The sequence below is a fragment of the Zalophus californianus genome, chromosome X (assembly GCF_009762305.2).
Source record: "Zalophus californianus isolate mZalCal1 chromosome X, mZalCal1.pri.v2, whole genome shotgun sequence".
Lineage (NCBI taxonomy): Eukaryota > Metazoa > Chordata > Mammalia > Carnivora > Otariidae > Zalophus > Zalophus californianus.
The window spans coordinates 31,507,693-31,516,373 of record NC_045612.1 but is presented as its reverse complement, the minus strand read 5'-3'; the positions used below and the strand labels follow the sequence as shown (position 1 = coordinate 31,516,373).

The following is an 8,681-nucleotide window of genomic DNA, read 5'->3' as shown; positions in this document are numbered from 1 at the left end:
AATCTTTAAAAAATAAAATAAAATAAAAAAAGATTTATTTATTTTAGAGAGAGAGAGAGCAGAGGGGTGAGGCAGAGGGAGAGGGAGAGAGAATCTCAAGCAGACAACGAGCTAAGCACGGAGCCTGACACGGGGCTCCATCTCACGAGCCTGAGATCATGACCTGAGCTGGACGTCCAACCAGGAGTTGGACGCTTAACCGGCTGTGCCATCCAGCCGCTCGAAGAATATCCCTCTTCTTATGAAATAAACACTGAAGTATTTAGGAGTAATAGGTCATAAATTATGTAACTTATTCTCAAATGGCTCAGAAAAAAATGACTATGTACACACACGTACAAATGAGCTATAACAATAGGAATAGGTGTTTTCTGTACCCTTCTGATTTTTGCAGATTTTCTATAATTTTGAAATTATTTCTAAATTTCAAAGCTTAAAATAGAGGATGTGGTTGCAAGTCCTGACCACGCCCCTTAGATCTCTCTGACCACAGACGACATATATGAACTCTCAGGAGAGGCAGTTACCAATCACTGAGCCTTTAGCCATGGGTCAGGCACCATGGTGAGGATTATCTCAATCCTTAAAAGAGTACTTCAAGAGAAGCTCTATCTTGGTTGTATGGATTAGGAAACTGAGGCTCAGAGAAGTTAAGCAGCTTATGCAAAATCGTCCAGTTGTTAAGTGGTAGGGTTGATATTTGAACCCAGGTCTGAAACTAATACCCCATTTCCAAAGGAGATAATTGTACTTAGTCATACTTTGTTTTACATAGTAACTATGATGTTCTAAAATATTATTTAATTAATTTATTTAATTAATTTAATTTCTTTTCTGTCTTCCCCCACTGCCCACCAGGGCAGAGATCTTTGTTTTGTTGGATGATATATTCCCAAGTATCTGGAATAATGTCTGGCACATAGTAAGCGCTCAGTTAATGGTTTTCATGCAGTGTTGGGAAGATTAAATTAGATGATGTAAATAATACTTGATATCCCTTGCTGTAACTTTTTAAAAAGATTTTTATTTATTCTTAGAGAGAGAGAGAACGAGTGGGGGGAGGAGGAGGGGAGGGAGAGGGACAAGCCGACGCTGCACTGAGCGCAGAGCCTGACGTGGGGCTCCATCCCACGACCCTCCCGAGATCACGACCTGAGCCAAAACCAAGAGTCAGAAGTTTAACCGACTGAGCCCCCCCGGCGCCCCTGCTGTGACTTTTGAACGAGTTTGTAACTTCCGAGCAGAGACCCCTATCAGTGGTATCCAAGTTTGGGGAGTGATGAAATGTCTCCTCCTCACCGAACAGAGGTGGGAAGTCCTCTACCCTGCATGCTTACGAGCAGCTGGACAACAGCCAGGCCATAGGCACACTCTGCTTACGTCTACGAAACATCTTGAAGGCACTCAGTTACTGGAAAGTTTTTTACCACTTAAGACAGAATTTTAAAATATGGGTAGTTTCCAATCTTTTCTGGCTCCTGGACACTGGCAAGGAAACGCTTCATTTCCCAAAGGAGACCGATTTCCCATGCCATTGGAAATGAAAATCTGATGGTAATATCTCTGTTCTAGGAGCCCAAAGAAAAGCTAAAAAATATCGGGGGGTTGGCAGAAGGTGGAAACTCAAGTCCAGACCAAACAGCATGGAGGTCTCAGGCATGTTCTTGGTACCTCGTGCTGGTTCCCCTCTTGAGGAGGAAAGAAACTGAAAGAATGAGAAAAAATGATGTCAGCCAAACAAGAGGAAGAGGTAGTCTGTGATTGTCATGAGAACATGGTCAGGTTTTGCTAACGACTTAATCCCGACCCCTAGCCCAGTGCCTGGCATATAGTAGGTACTCAGTAAATATTCATAAACCGATGGACTGTCCGCTTTTGCTCCAGGAGCAGCCCCGCAAATCTCAGATATTTACGACCAATCTTGCTCTCTTGCCTGTGGTTCTGTGGGCTGGCTGTGGGCCTACTTGGCTCCGTGAGCCTGGCTTCCTAGGCTTGAGGGCAGGTCTGCTCCTTGATTCAGGACCCACACCAAAGAGGAACGGCTACCAGTACCATACTCATCTTCTAGTGGATGGCAAGAGCGCGAGAAGGAAGCCAAAATACAAGAATCCAGGGGCGCCTGGGTGGCTCAGTCATTAAGCGTCTGCCTTTGGCTCTGGTCCTGATCCCAGGGTCCTGGGATCGAGCCCCGCATCAGCCTGCTTCTCCCTCTCCCTCTGCTGCTCTCCCTGCTCATGCTCTCTCTCTCTCTCTCTCTGTCAAATAAATAAAAAAAATCTTTAAAAAAAAAGAAATTTAAAAAAAATCATAAAGAATGAGGAAAAGGAAAAAGGAAAAAAAAATTCTCCTTGTGATAAGAACTCATAGGATTTACTCCCTTAAGAATTTTCCTATATCTTGGGCGCCTGGGTGGCTCAGTTGGTTAAGCGACTGCCTTCGGCTCAGGTCATGATCCCGGGGTCCTGGGATCGAGTCCCGCAGCGGGCTCCCTGCTCGGCGGGGGGTCTGCTTCTCCCTTTGACCCTCCCCCCTCTTATGCTCTCTCTCTCTCTCTCTCTCTCTCTCTCTCATTCTCGCTCTCAAATAAATAAATAAATAAAATCTTTTAAAAAAAAAGAATTCTCCTATATCTCACACAGCAGTACATTACGTCCCTAGTACTTATTTATGTTATAACTGGAAGTTTGTACCTTTTGACCACCTTCCTTCAATTCCTCCTCACCCTTGTCCCCTCCTGTAATTACAAATCGGATCTCTCTCTCTCTCTTTTTTTTAAAGTAAGCTCTGAGACGAATGTGGGGCTTAAACTCACGATCCCAAGATCAAGAGTTGTGTCTCTACCAACTGAGCCAGTCAGACACCCCTGATCTCTTTTTTAAATTGAAGTATAATTAACACAAAATGCTATGTTAGTTTCAGGAGTACAGTATATTGATTTAACAATTCTATACATTACTCATGTGCTCACCACGATAATTGTAGTCACTATCTGTCACCATACATTACTACAATATTATTATTATTTTAAGATTTATTTATTTTAGAGGGAGAGGACGTGAGCAAGGCAGGGGCAGAGGAAGATGGAGAGAGAATCTCAAGCAGACTCTGCACTCAGCGTGGAGCCAGATGCAAGACTCTATCTCACGACCCTGAGATCATGACCTGAGCTGAAATCAAGAGTCAGACACTTAACCGACTGAGCCACCCAGGTGCCCCTATGAGTTTGGGGTTTGTTTTGTTTTGTTTTCGATTCCACATGTGAGATCATACATTATTTGTCTTTCTTTGTCCGACTTATTTCGCTTAGCATAGTGCCCTCAAGGTTTATCCATATCACAAATGGTAGGATTTCTTCATTTCGTATGGCTGAATAATATTCCATTATATATGTACCACAACTTCTTTACTCCAAATAAATGCCAAGTTGTTAAATAGAATGAGCCTTATTCTCAGTTACGCCCTGCCTCTCTCCCCGGACTCCCTACACAGTCAGAGATGTTCTGTGAAGAACTTATGGCTCAGATATGCGGAGAAATTGAATGCCCACCTAACAGAGAAGCAAAAGTACACCCTTTTGTACTTCCCACATTTTTCTACAGAAATATTCCAAAGTAGAGGTGTATGAATGCTGTAAGCCTAAAATTTCACTGAAGTCTTGGATTTTACTTTAAAAATCCATGCAGGGGCGCCTGGGTGGCTCATACGTTAAGCATCTGCCTTCAGCTCAGGTCACGATCCCAGGGTCCTGGGATCGAGCCCCGCATCGGGCTCCCTGCTCCGCGGGAAGCCTGCTTCTCCCTCTCCCGCTCCCCCTGCTTGTGTTCCCTCTCTCGCTGTGTCTCTCTCTGTCAAATAAATACATAAAATCTTTTTAAAAAATCTTAAAAAATAAAATAAAATAAAAATCCAAGCAAACTTTGCTTTTTACCACATAAAATATCCAAGTTTGTTATAATATAAAAATACCATTTGGGATACCTGGCTGGCTTAGTGGAGCATGTGACTCTTGATTTTGGGGTTGTGAGTTCGAGCTCCATGTTGGGTGTAGAGATTACTTAACAACAAAATCTTTAAAAAAAATTTTTTTAAATACCATTTAAAGTTACTCATCATCTAGTAAAAATGTACACTCCAAGAAGATGCATTTTGTTGAAGCTGTTAACCAGATTATAATATTTAGATCTGCCTGGTTAGATTTGTCCACCTCATACAGGAGGGATTTCCAAAACGGATGCTGGAAGGCAGTCGGGGGCTGCTAAGCAAGTGAAAAGCAAACTGTGAGAATCAATCCGAGAGCGGTATAACTCTAAGGGGTTTGGGGGTATTTCTCCAGAAGTTCTGTTGTGGGGCACCTGGGTGGCTCAGTCGGTTAAGCATCTGCCTTCAGCTCAGGTCATGATCCCAGGGTCCTGGGATTGAGCCCCGCATCGGGCTCCCTGCTCGGCGGGGGGTCTGCTTCTCCCTCCGCCTCTGCTCCTCCCCCTGCTTGTACTCTCTCTCTGGCAAAAAAAAAAAAAAAAAAAAAAAGTTCTGTTGTGAATGGCATTGAAGGAAGCAGTGAGCTCTTGCTATTTTGTTCTCATGGCCTGACTCAGCATGTCACTCTAAAATTCCATTCCTATGGGGGCGCCTGGGTGGCAAAGTCATTTGAGCTTCCGACCCTAGGTTTTGGCTTGGGTTGTGATCTCGGGTCATGGGATTGAGCCCCGTGTGGGGCTCTGCGCTCAGCGTGGAGCCTGCTTCAGATTCTTTCTCCCTCTCCCTCTGCCTCTCCCACTTGTGCTCTCTCTCTAAAATAAATAAATCTTTAAAAAAACCAAAAAATAAAATAAAATAAAATCCCATTCCCATGGAATCCCCACCCCCACAGAAATCACCCAGTTTGTTTGCACAATGCAAATGCGTCTGCCTGGTAGGATACAGATTGTCCAATAGGGTTAGAGAAGAGATTTCTTTTTATGGCTACAAGAGCAATTCTTTTTTCTTTTTTAAGATTTTATTTTTAAGTAATCGCTACACCCAACATGGGGCTCCAGTTCAAAACCCTGAGATCAAGAGTCTCAGGCTCCACTTGGCGACCCAGCCAGGTGCTCCTACAAGAATAATTCTTACTCACTATGTAACAAATCGAAAAGTATAAAAAAGCAGGAAAAAAATAAGCTGATAACCCAGAGCAACACCATTTTGGCATATTTTCTTCCAGATTCTTTTCCTGCCCTTTTTTGTTTGTTTTTACACAATAGAGATCATACGACATATGTACATTTTTATCTTGATTTTGTCACTTAATATTATAGCATTTTCCATGTCCTTAAATATTCCTCTAACGATTCCATTTAATGATTGCACAGACTCCCGATTTCTAGAACTAGATGTTTGAGGTTTAGATTGTTTCCAGTTTTTTGGTTTTTTTTTTTTTTTTTTTTTAGATTTTATTTATTTATTTGAGAGAGAGAGCACAAGCCAGGGGAGAGCCAGAGGGAGAGGGAGAAGCAGGCTCCCCGCTGAGCAGGGAGATCGACTTGGGGCTTAATCCCAGGACCCTGGGATCCTGACCTGAGCCGAAGGCAGACGCTTAAGCGACTGAGCCACCAGGCGCCCCCAGTTTTTCAGTTTTCTAAATAACACTTAGATGAACACCTTTGTGCACAAATTTTTGTCCACAGTACAGAGTGAAATGTCTTAGAATGGGGACTCGATGTGCACATTTTTAAGGCTTTTGATACATACAGTCTACGAATTAGGATTCTTTTTTTTTAAGATTTTATTTTTAAGTTATCTCTACATCCAATGTAGATGCTCAAACCCACAACCCACAATGTGGGTGCTCGAACCTACAACCCTGAAATCAAGAGTCACACGCTCTGCCGACTGAGCCAGCCAGGCACCCCCAGTCAGTCAAGATTCTTAATCAAGAGCAGTAGATGCTGACTCTGGAAGGTTTAGCGGAAAAGGAGTTTTAAAGGATATTGAGTTTTTCACAGAATTGTTGGCAGGACTGGATAATCAAGTCTAAACTGCCAGAAACGATGCCCCAAACCAGGTCACTGAACAAGCTTGATGCAAAAGATCATAGCCTAAGTAAATGGCACATCCTAGAGTTGTACATATATGGTGGCTTTGAACCTCACTATAAAAAACCTCACTGCCCTACACTGTCGCCAGCCCCAGAAGAAAGCAGAATCTCTCCTTTCATCATCCATGTCAGCAAAAAGAGAAGCTCCATGCAGAGCCTGGTTTAATTACCACCCTCACCGTCAAATCTAAGTCTCCTGAAAGCAAAGCTGAGGTCACCTGCTTGCAGGCTAGCAGCGAGAGACACTGAGAATCTGACACAGGGCTTATAAACTTGGAATTTCCACAAATATAAAAATTGAGGTTGCCAGATAAAATACAGGATACCTGGTTAAGTTCAAATTTCAGATAAACAATGAATAATATTTAATATAAGTCTATCCCAAATATATATGGGACATAATTGCACTTAAAAATTATTTGTTGTTTATCTGAAGTTCAAAGTTAACCAGGCGTCCTATATTTGTATTTGCTAAATCTGGCAACCCTAACAGAAATGCTGTTCAAAAGGTGACCGGCAGCCGTGAATGAGTATTTCAGACAACCACGTTGCTTTACTAAAAAGAAGCGCCAGGGGCGCCTGGGTGGCTCAGTCGTTAAGCGTCCACCCTCCGGTCACGGTCCCGGGGTCCTGGGATCGAGTCCCGCATCGGGCTCCCCCTCTCCCGCTTCCCCCGCCTGGGCTCCCTCCCTTGTTGTCTCACTCTCTCTGTCAAATAAATAAATGAAATCTTTAAAAAAATAATAATAAAAAGAAGCGCCAACAATGAATAGGAGTTTCTAATTCACCGACAGTCTCACTTCAAAAATATGTTTGCTAATTTGACAGGCAAGAAATGACATTTAATTATTGTTTTAATTTACCTTTCCGGGGTTTTTAGTGGGGCCAAACAATCTCTTAGTCCTTCATCATTTTTATCCCCCCTTCGCGAACAGATCAGGCTTGTGCTCGTTGTTTCTCTGTCGGGGTCTCTCCGTGTTCTTTATCAGACACGGCATCAGCACTTCATGCAATAAGTACATTATTCCCGTGCTTGGCTTATTGTTAATCTTTTAATTCATGATCCTTTTATTTACAGAGGTTTACATGATCAATCTCTTGCTTCCCCGCCCCCATACATAGAACAGTTTTCCCCTTCTAGAGATCAGATAAATATTCACTTAGACTGTCTTCTGGATTCTTATGGTTTTACTTATTTATTTTTACCCTTTAATGTGCATGAAGTGGGGTGATGATAAATAGACTTTTTTTCTAAATAGTTAACCAGTGGGGGTGCCTGCTGGCTCAGTCGGTGGAGTGTGTGACTCTTGATCTCAGGGTCATGAGTTCGAGTCCCATGTTGGGCTTAGAGCTTATTTAAGAAAAAAATATATATATATAAATTCAAGAGGATTCTATATATTAAGAATGACTAATCAAAAACCAAAATAGAAAAAATACTCATAATAGGACAAAAGCTATTAAACAACTAGCTTTTTGTTAAGCAGATTTAACAAAAGATACATAGAACCTTTCTAGTGAAAATTAGAAGATGACTTTACTAAAGAGAGAGGTACACAATGTTCAATGATGGGAAGACACAGTATCATAAAGAGATCAGTTCTCTCCCAAATGATCTATAAATTTAATACAATTCCAATAAAAATCCCTGCAGGTGTGTGTGTGTGTGTGTGTGTGTATGTGTGTGTGTGTGTGTGCGCACGCGCGCATGAAATTTGGTAAGCTGGTCCTCCAAATTGTATGGAAGAGAAGAGTCAATAACTCACATATTCTGAAGAACAAGAAGAGTGAATTTTCCTTACCGGGTACGATGACTTATTATAAAGATATAGCAATGAAGACATCGTGGCATTGGCCCAGGGACAGGTAAGGGTTTCAATGGCATGGAACAGAGAAACCAGGACAGACGCACTCATATATGGAAACTTGCTACATGACTGAGGTGACGTTATAAATAAGAAGAGAGAGGATGGACTATTGATTAAATGGTTCTGGAAAAATTGGTCGTCCAAATGGAAGACATTGATAGATCACTCCCACACACCATGGACAAAAATAAATCCCGGAATAATGAAATACTTACATATGAGAATAGAATGTGAATGTTTTTAGAAGGAAGTCTGATAATAACAGTCATGAGGATGAGGAGAAAAGGGAATTTTCATAAATTGCTAGTTCACAAGAAATGCGAGGATGATCCTGGCTATACAAACTCCAGAAAAACTCTTACATAGGCGCACAAGGAAACATGTATAGGATGGTCATTCCACTGCTCACTTGGGCAGCACATACACTGAAATTGGAACAATACAGAGATTAGCATGGCCCCATGCAAGGATGACACGTAAATTTGTGAAGCATTCCATATTTTATTTTTAACAATTTTGTTTTTAATTTTTTTTCGTTTAAAGATTATTTATTTATTTATTTGAGAGTGAGAGAGAGCATGAGTGGGAGGAGGGGCAGAGGGAGAGGGAGAAGCAGACTCCCGGATGAGCGGGGAGCCCGACGTGGGGCTTCAATCCCAGGACCTCAAGACCATGACCTAAGCTGAAGGCAGACGCTTAATCTACTGAGTCACCCAGGTGGCCCTGAAGATTTTATT

At 42.1% G+C, this 8,681-nt stretch overlaps 1 non-coding gene across 1 annotated transcript; it reads left to right on the top strand.

The window, feature by feature from the left end:
- Nucleotides 1–8,345: 8,345 nt before the first annotated feature.
- LOC113931634 lies at nucleotides 8,346–8,448 on the top strand. The gene has a single exon (XR_003522796.1). It is a non-coding gene; the product is annotated as a U6 spliceosomal RNA (small nuclear RNA).
- Nucleotides 8,449–8,681: the final 233 nt, after the last annotated feature.